Genomic DNA, 10,626 nt, shown 5'->3' with positions numbered 1-10,626 from the left:
ATCTTAGTGGTAAAAAAAAACAATGAATACCGGTGATTTTTCTCGGTCCCATTCTCCATACAAGCTGAGGTGTGACATTGCAATTCGACATGCTCGAAAAATACACCCTCGACAATGATCACACATGCATTTAATTTTTTGTCGTAGCCATGCATCTCGATTATGAAGACGCAATGTTTCATCCTCACTTGAGGATGTGCTCATTGACTCACCAGCTTGCACCGCACTAGGTAATGACGACGTCGACATGATTAAACCTAATTCATGACAACATCAAAATATTTGTCATTCATATGTTTACATAAGATCTTAATTTTAAATACACAAAAATAATCATAAATACATTAAAAATTATGATATGAATTCACTATCAAAACTTATCTTAAAAACAAAAAATTATGATAAATCCCAAATGCGCGTCTATATCCGCGTTTAACTACGCGTCTATACTCGCATCTATCTGAACAATAGACACACATATACATGCGAAAATAGACGCACACGTCAAAATTCAAACTATACTTAAATCATTTCTTTTCAAACTACGCCTTTCCTTTCCTGCGTTTTTTGCGGTTCTGAAGCTTGAGTTTAGCCGACATGCAGTCTCTTCATGCCTCACCTAGTCTCTTCATGCCTCACCTCCTCATGACTCACCTCTTCTTTCATTTCAAACACACAAGAAGGGAAAAAGGAAAGCCAAGGAGAGGAAGAAAGAGAGAACAAGAAAGAGGAGAACAAGCAAGCAAGCATCAAGGGAGGGTAACTTACCAAGGAGAGGAAGAAGGAGAAGGAAGAAGCGCCACCACCCGCCACACCAAACACCCAAGGTGAGTCTCTCTCTCTCTCTCTCTCTCTCTCTCTCTCTCTCTCTCTCTCTCTCTCTCTCTCTCTCTCTTTGTTTCTCTCTTCCTCTCTCTGCTTTGTCTGTGTATTTAGGATTTGTAATTCCATTATGTATTGCATTTTGTAAATCGTCCATGGCGGTCGTCGGCCTAAAATCGGCCGACCGAGCGCATCTGATAGCTCGTCTACATCTCAGTGTAGACGCAGACATAGACGCGAAAAATATTTTCTCTCAGAGCATCTGAGGGCACGTCTTAGAGCGCGTGTATTGGCGCGTGTGCTCTGCAGTGTACACGCGATCATACACACGCTGCACAGAAGGTTTACCTGCAGTCTACACGCGATTATACACGCGCATTGACCTGGAATGCGCATCTGACAGCGCGTTTGTGCTGCATATTAGATGCACAGATAGACGCGCTGGACAGAAGGTTCACTCTGGAGCGTGTTTGAGGGCGCGTCTAACCTGCAATGTAGACGCGGGGATACACGTGCCAGGTCTCCCAGTTCTCATAGTAAACAATATATTTTTGCAATGATAAATGTGACCAATCCCATGTTTGTGTTTATCAATTTTCTTGTTTAAGAGAAGCATTAGCACTTAAGTGTTATGCTCAATGTCTAAAGAAAGCTCTTTGAAAATGTAGGTAATATATGATTTTTTGTATGCAAATAAATTTGTCTTTTTCCTGTGTTTTTTTTGCAGATGTCGTATTTGATTCATCTAGCAATGACCCAGATGTGGATCGCATGAATGATACATTGACCTCCTTTGGCAGGGGGTCAATGCATTTTTTGGAGGTTTTCCTAGTAGGGAAGACTTCATGGGAGAGATGACTAGACACCTTGGCCGCTCTCCCACAGCGGACGAGGTGTTCAGTGTCATGTCTGGGACGCCTTTGGCGTCTTTGCCTAGCACTACTTCCCAGACTCCACATGCAGGTACTCCACATACAGGTACTCCATATGTAGGTACTCCATATGCAGGTACTCCATTTACAGGTACTCCACGTGCTCCACGTGCATCGGCTGAAGCACAAGCATCTGCAGAAGCACGTGCATCTACAGAAGCTCGAGGCAGAGGGTAGTCGACAGAGAGGGAGGAGGGAGAGTCGAGGGGGAGGACGAGGCTTTTGTGGGGGTTGCCTAGGAGGTGGCGAGTGATCACCCTCACCAGTAGATCATGTAGAGGAGGTTGTACGCCAGTACTATAGAGTTATAGATGCTGGTGGCATCTTTCATGATGATGAGGGAAGGGATTTAATGGCGTATATGAGGAGTGTCGTGCAGGCGACGTATAAAGATTATTTCATTGCCTTCAAAAATCAGAAAAGCAGGTTGTGGCAGGAGGTGTTGAGGGCAGTCCATAGGAGGTACCCAAATCCTAAGGGTCAGCGATTCTCGGATAATTGGGGACGTACAAAAGTGAGGGATATGCTTCACAACAAAAGATCCCACCTCATGACATGAGCTAGGGACTCACTGCGGAGGCTGGAGGAGGGGCGTGGAGCCTATAGCCAACCACCTTTATGCTACCGCATAGAGTGGAAGAAAGCCAAGAAGAAAGTAGCTGAGAAAGTGAAGAGTCGCCAGCATGCAGAGGCGTGACGTATCCAAATGGAAACAATGGGATCGTCGCTTTACGTATCGGGCGGCAGAGAGTCGTGGGAGACAAAGTTTGTAAGTATATTTTGATTTCTAGTTTTTTTACATGTATATTTCTTTCAATTCTTTAAATATTTTAGTCTAATATATTGTGACTCATAATTGTTTGTATATCTCTAAATGTTTTGCAAACTACCATCGTTGGTAGGACACCTACTCCTAGAGAGGTAGGTTACCATCGAAGCCATAACCGCGCACCGACATGGCTTCACTTTTATGAGGAGGGTCTCATCACTAATACAACCGGGCCATGAGGATTCAACAGCCAGAGAATGTATGTTTTTCTTACTTTTCTATTAAAAGTATAACTAATTATAACTTTTTCTCCACCTTTTCTATGTAAGCAACCCTGATCTTTTGTGTGTGTAGGCAAACCCGGATGTGGAGCATAGCGAGGAGGGGGATAGTGACGCTAGTAGCCATGGTGGTACTAGCGAGGATGTTTCCTCTTCAGATTCGTAGAGGAGCACCATACCTCCTCATGAGGCCTTCTTTTCTTGTACATGTATGATATCTTTTTGAGCCTACTGCTTGTGGCCACGCTTTAGGTCGCAAGCACTTAAACTTCCCTTGTAAATGCTTTGATAACATGGACTTTTATTTTCAATTCTCGTGCCCGTAAGATACATTGTCTTTTTCCCAAATACACAATCTGATGTATGGGAGGGGGGAAAAAAAAACAGAGAGCATGTGGTTTGTTTCTGGTTTTTTTTTTCCAGTTCTGTTTTGCGCGTCTATCAGCGCATCTAAATTGCAGATAGTTCGTGTTTATTCGCGCGTCTATAATGCAGACTACACGCGCTTATATACGTGCTTCATAATTCAAATTAAAAAAAGAAATTAAATATCTTTTTTTGAAAAATGACATTTTTTGTTTTCTGTTCGCGTCTATCAGTGCTTGTAAAAGCGCGTCTACCAGTGTGTCTATATGAGCGTGTATATGTGCATCTATTGCGCGTCTATTTGTGCATGTAAATTCGTTGATACATGTGATTATAGATGCGAAATGGTAGATACACAAATAGACGAGCGGATAGATGTGCCCGTAAGAATTTCTCTATATTCAAAAATCGCGTCTAAATGTGCGTCTATGAGGCCTTTTTGTTGTAGTGCAAGTTTATTTCCATGGGTCATTAGGTATAGGTAGAGGCATAAGCAATCCATATGATTTTCCATGACGATGTTTAATATGTTAGCACAAAAGGAAATTCAAAGAATGCTCAAAGATGACAGGTGCACTTTAGTTGTGTTAGGCATGGGCACAAGATGGCCTTGATTGCTGGCCCAAAAGTAGCATTCATAGATTGGAAACTAAAATAGACAATCAATGTTAATAGCAATTGCATAGTACTGGAAGGCCTCCTATCTTTAGGATAGGATTGGAAAAGTTTAGTGCAATTAGCATTCTAGCCCATATAAAGCTTGGAGTGGTGTCATCTGAATGCTTTGATGATAGGATGAATTATAGACAAACTCCACCAAAGCTAGGTATTGTATCCACCGCCTAGGTTCCTTGCAACACTAAGCTCTAAGTATGCCTTCAATTACTTGATTAATCCACTTGGTTTGCCCATTAGTTTGGGGATAATTGGCTATATTGAAATAAACTTGGATACCAATGGCCTCAAATAAGCTCTTTCAGAAGTGAGAAGTAAAAAGAGAGTCACAATTGTTGATGATCCTTTTAGGAAATCCATGCAATCGAAAGATCTTCTTCACAAAGAGACTTGCAGTATTTGAAGCCTTACAATGGTCTTAACTGGCATAAGGTGAGCAACCTTAGTTAATATATCCACAATGATTAAGATTGAATTATATCATTCTTGACCAACTACAAAACCCGTGCTGAAAAACTCCCACATCATTTGCAGAATGTCCTGATTGGAGCTTTCTTAGCATGTTAACGCACTCAGCCTTAACCAGTTGGAAACTTAGGCATTTAGTGACATATTTAAGTATATCTTTCTTGAGATTTTCCTAATGAAAGCTTCTTCTTATAGTGTTGAGAGTCTCTGCATATAGCCTAGGTGCACTGAGAAAGGGGAATCATGGGTTTCCCAAAATATCTTCTTCTTGAGATCTTAACTCCTCAGGATGCATAGTTCTGTCTTAGAGTAGACAAGTACTCCCTCTCTGTAGAGAAGTTTAGATACTTGAGCCGATGCTTAGGGTATATCTCCTTTGATAGGATCTATTTTGTCATCTATTGATACATTGGATCCTTACTTGCTTCTTATTTGGCTATTTTAAGATCAGATTACTAGGCATTGACACTATTACTACTAGAGATCTTATGTTAGAGGATTCCTCTAAGATGAGGGCATTGAGAAATGCTTTGTGGCTTAGGGCATCTGCAGCAGCATTCTCCTTGCTTGCTCTATACATGATCTCAAAGCCATACTCTTACAAGACTTCTATCCATCATCATTGCCTCATGTTTAGGTTTGGATGAGTGAAGATCCATTTGAGACTCTTGTGGTCAATGACTAAAGTAAATATTGTTGCCAAGTAGATAGTGCCTCCATAATTTGAGAGCATGAATTATAGCAAGTAGCTCTAGATCATGGATAGTGTAATTCTACTCATGAGTCTTCAACTTCCTAAAAGAATAGGCTATCAAATGAATGTCTTGCATTAGTACACAACCCAATGCAAGAGATCTTGCATCAGTCACAACTTCAAATTCTTGGCTCAAGTCAAGTAATCTCAAGATAGGGGCTATGACCAAGATTTGTTTAAGCTTCTCAAAGCTAGAGAGTTCAGTGGGAGTTCACACAATAGCAACCTACTTCTTGAGTAAATTAGTTAGGGGTGTGGCAATCAAGGTGTAGTCCTTGGTAAAAACCTTATACCATCCTATTAAGCCCAAACTTAATTATTGTTGGGGGTGCCCACTCTTGCATATCTTTAACCTTGGCAGGATCCATCGTCATCTCTTCATCAGATACTATAAATTCGAGATACTTAATCAGCCTATTGAAGAAGGAACAATTCTTCTTCTTAGCATAAAGCTCATGTGTTCTCATTGTTTCAAGGACAACTCACAGTTGTGGCTCATGATCATCATCTTTGTTTGAGTAGGTCAAGATGTCATGAAACAAGACAAGAAAACAGTGATCAAAATAGGATTAAAAAATGTCTTGCATTAGCTTGTTGAAGGTTGCAAGTGCATTGGTTATCCAAAAGACATCACGATGAATTTGTAATGGTCGTACCTTGTGTTGAAGGTAGTTTTTGGAATGTCTTCTTTTTTTATCCTTATTTGGTAATAACCTAATCTTAGATCAATTTTTGAGAAGATCTTTGGACATGATCAAGTAGCTCATTTATCATTGGAATCAAATACTTATTCTTGATCATCACCTGGTTAGGCCACATTAGTCGATGCACAGACGGAGGGTCCCATGCTTCTTCTTCTAGAACAACACTAGGGTTCATTTGTCATGAATCGCATGTAAGGGTACTTACTTAAGCTACTATGCCAAACGTTGACCATACACACAAGAGAAAGCTCACTTAAGAACACAAGAAGAGAGATGGAAGCCAAAACGTGTTCTTTTTAGTTTCTTCTTCTTCTTTCACCCACAATATAATATACACAAAGTATAGATAAGATATAATATAAAGGAAAGTAGCCTTCTAAGTCAAATAATACATAACTTACTATACTAATTGACTAGTGTAATAACTATGCTAGTTGTAGGTAGGTGCAACAAACTAAATATACTAAGTGATAAGTTAGTGGGCATATGAGGATCATAATGACCACAAACACGCTAAGTATAGATGTGCAACCCATCCAACCAAGAGAATTATACTCAATGCCCACATGTGTTTAGCTTGCCATCTCAACACCTGCCTTCAAGCTCAATTGTATCTCTACAACTTCAAGTAAGCTTCAGAATTATTGAAGCTTCTCTACTTTCAATGCCTTCATGAAAATATCAACTATTTGATTATGTGTGTTGCCATATACTAAGCCAATCTCTCTTACAAGTACCTTCTCTCTCACAAAGTAGTAATGTATCTCAATGTGTTTTGTTCTTGCATGGAATACTGGGTTCCTAGTAGCTAACTGTATGTTGCTCATGTTGTCACTTCTGTGAATAACAACTAGACCATCTCTCTTCACATCCAAATCACCCAATAACTTTTGCAGCCATACCACCTCACATGCAGCCATAGAAGTACCTCTGTACTCAACCTTTGTGCATGATAAAGCAACTTTAGATTGCTTCTTGCTGCTCCATGTAATTGCTACACTATCAAGGAAAAACATGAATCCCTTGGTAGACCTTCTATCATACATGCTACCAACCCAATCTACATTTGTGTATCCAAACACCTATATATCCTTGTCTACCTCATAAATAATTCCATAATGCAAAGTGAGTTTCACATACCTCAATATGCATCTAACTACATCCAATTTAATGGGAATTTAGACTAGGTATCTACATAAACTGACTAATTAGACCAAAAGTATAACTTAAGTTGACCTTGTGATAGCCATATAAATCGAATTCCCTACTATCCTCGTGAACATAGTAGGATCTTCTATCTCATTTCCAACATAAGCACTCAACTTTACATTTTGATCAAATGGCACTGAAAGAGGTTTACATGCATTCATACCATATTTGGATAACATATCAAAGCCATACTGCCTTTGGGACATCCATATACCACCATCACATCTAATCACCTCAATACCTAGAAAGTACCTTAGCTCACCCAAATCCTTTATCTCAAACTTCTTCTTCAAAAGGTCCTTGACTTCAATAATCCCACTATTCACTGTCACCTGCAATAATCAAGTCTCTCACATAGATGACTATGATGACCAAGACTGCATCTTCCTTTCTCACATAAATCGAGTGATCAATATCAAAAATATAAAATCCTATGTTGACAAGATCCTCTCCAATCTTGTTAACCCATGCTCTAGGTGCTTGCTTGTATTTGGGTCTATTGACCATGCTTGTATATGGAACGTGGGCCACCACCAAGTGAGGGAGGTTTCTCTTGGAAATAGTTTGCAAGAGAGGCTTCTATTGGCAAAGGTTGGCCATGCATCACTTAGTGGGAACCATCAAAGTAAGGTAAAACCAAGGTGTAGGTTTGTCCACTAACTTCCAATAGTAAACTGTCAAATCAAAGCAGTTGCTCTCATAAATAGTACATAAACCTTCAATTATAGCACTGCTGTGATAAATGCAATAGTGAATCCAAGACCACCTATGGGCAATCAATAAAGAAAATCCAAGCTCCCACTCCTAGCTATATTGAGCAACAAACCAGCTACGTAAGAGAAACTAGTAGTGAAGATGTATACAACTACAAGGAGATGAAAACTGCCCTCCTATCTAGCAACCTATCACATGATACATCTCTAGCATGCTACAAGGAGATTAAAACTCCCCTTCTATCTAGTAACCTTTCACAATATATGTATCATGCCTAAGGAAGAGTAATATTGGATGCATATACTTTCCACTATTGAATTGCCATTTATGGAGGAACCAAAATATTGTGAAGAAGCATACAAACACATGAGTCAAAAGCTCAGCAAAAGGGACACAAGAATCCACAATGCATATGGTTAATCCTCATATACAATCCCTCTAAGTGTCTCTTTTTATGGTGGCCCTTGACTCGGTATCACCAAATTACAATACTAATGTCTATCTCACCCCCATGAACAAGCTTGAATTACACAAGATATTAAGCCAATGGTGACTTAATTTCCATATATTTTCAATAGTACCAATGTGGGAATGAATGACCCTCCACCAAGTCCTATTTGATTACCATAACGACCTATTCATCACCTTAATGTGGGTGCAAGGTGTAGACGAGAAAGATGAAAGTGAATAAGAAGATGGAGAATTGTTAGAGACTAAAAGTAAAGGATAATTAGATAACAACTCTATTGATTAAAACCAGTGAATGATAGAGAAAATCTTGATTAACCCAAAGCTCTCTCAAGCAAAAGTCTTATAGAAGGGATCCATACAATCTTGTTAAAACTTGATATTAAGCTTGCTAAGCAAAGACCTTACCCTATGATTAATCCTCACTACACTCATCATGTCCAAGAAGAGTTTTAACAATCCAAAAAAGTAGGCTTTGTCTAATTGAGCATATAGATTGTGTATCGCCCATCATTGTGGTACTCAGAAAGAAAGAACATATGAGTACACATTAATTACAAAAAGCCAAATTCTACAATGAGATGAGACCATTTTCCACTATTGTACACTAATTACATGATTAAAAGAGTGGTACACAAAGAAGCTCATAGCTTTCTCGATGGCTTATTTGATTATAATCATGCACAAGTCCATCATGATGATAGGCCAAAAACTACCTTGGCCCCAAAATGGCGTGTGTTGGCCTATGTTGTTATGCCATTTGGTTTGGCTAATGCATCACCACTCTCTAATTCCTAACATGAACCATTTTTAAAGATATGTTTAGGTGATGGCTTGAGGTACTTGTTGATGACTTCTGTATCCATGAGCCAAGTGTGAGGAGCACCTTGAAAAGCTTCATTTAGTGTTTAAGAGGTTTCTTTAGTATTAAATATCCTTGTGTTGGAATATCAAAGTTGCAGCGTGGACAAATGTGCACAAGAGGGAGAATGAGAGCTCACAAAGTGCAAGAAGAAGATCTTGCTTATTCAATTTCTCATGAGAGTACAATTGGTATACTCTCTCTCATTTCTTGAGAGTAACCCTTGGCCATGTTTATATAGCCTTATTAGAGGTAGGGTTAGGGTTCCCCATCATGTCCTCTAGTCCATTCACACCTCACCTTCCCTCATACACCCTTGCTTACACATGGTTCCCATGCTATACTTCTAACACTCCCCCCCCCCCCACAAAAATGCGAAGGTGGAATTGGATTACATAGCATGATGTTAGATGTTCCCCCCCCTCAATCAATTAGTGGGATGCCTTTATAAAGTAGGCTACGAGGGTGTTTATGGAAAGATGATACAAAAAGGATACTAGAAAAGGCAGTCATTAGTATTTAGATATTTAGTGACAAAGTTAGCTTTCAAATATTTGACCAATTCTATGGAGTTGGGGGGCACTTGCTTGTAATATGTCTAACTTGCTTACATTTGTTGCACTTTATTTTGTTGGGAAATTTCTTCCAACAATTGCTGACTAGGTGGCCCTTTTTGTCACTATAGAAGGAACACTTAAGTGAAGTAGTATGCACGAGGAAATGGTCATAGGATGCTCAGGTAGATGCTTCATTGGAACCCTTGGTTGTTTTCTCCTCATCCAGACAAGACTAAATGACACTTTTTAGTGGAGGATTTGATACATTTGTTAAGTATTTACAAGAGTTGGGAAGACTTTCCTAATATCTTTTAAAAGGATTGCAATGGCATCTTGTTCACCAACTTGAGCTTGAACTGAAGCTAGTTGGGCCCTTAGCCCCTTCATGTGGGAAATGAACTTCCCGAAGTCCTCTCCTTGCTTATATTCCAAGCTGAAGAACTCTATTTTGAGGAAGATTTCAGAGTTCTTCCCTCTTGCACCATACAATTTCTCAAGCTCATTCCACTTCTCCTTTGTAGTTGAAAGTTGATCAATGTGGTGGATTAATGATTCATCCAGATGCAAAATTATCATAGCTTGGGCTCTTTCATCATCTTCTACATCTCTATGATTGGATGGGCTAATGATCTTGGTCCCTTTGATGAAGGGCTAGTAACCCCTCTCCAATACTTTATGTTTTACCAATACTTGCCATGGATTAAATGCTTTACAAAAATATAATATAGCAAGAAGCTCAAAATTTTAAGGAAAACCTAATACCCCATTGAGAAAATGATATTATACCTATTTTAGAAAATGGATTGCTAGAAAGATTAATCGAAAAGGCACAACTCACCTGTCTCTTGATCAAGACTCAACCCTACCCAATGATCGCCATCAATTGTACAGGTTAAGGTAAGATGGTCTTCTTCGGAGATGCATATATGAGCATGAAATTGAGAATGTGCTCCAAGAAGGATGTGGAGGGATTATAAGTGGTCATTTTGACACGAACGATGCCATGGCCAGGAAGATTTTGCACTCACAGTTGTGGTGGCAAAAC

Source organism: Lygodium microphyllum, chromosome 18 (genome assembly GCF_053477565.2).
Source record: "Lygodium microphyllum isolate KBCC chromosome 18, Lygodium_microphyllum_v1.1.10, whole genome shotgun sequence".
NCBI classification, from domain to species: Eukaryota; Viridiplantae; Streptophyta; class Polypodiopsida; order Schizaeales; family Lygodiaceae; genus Lygodium; species Lygodium microphyllum.
This window is presented reverse-complemented; position numbering follows the sequence as displayed.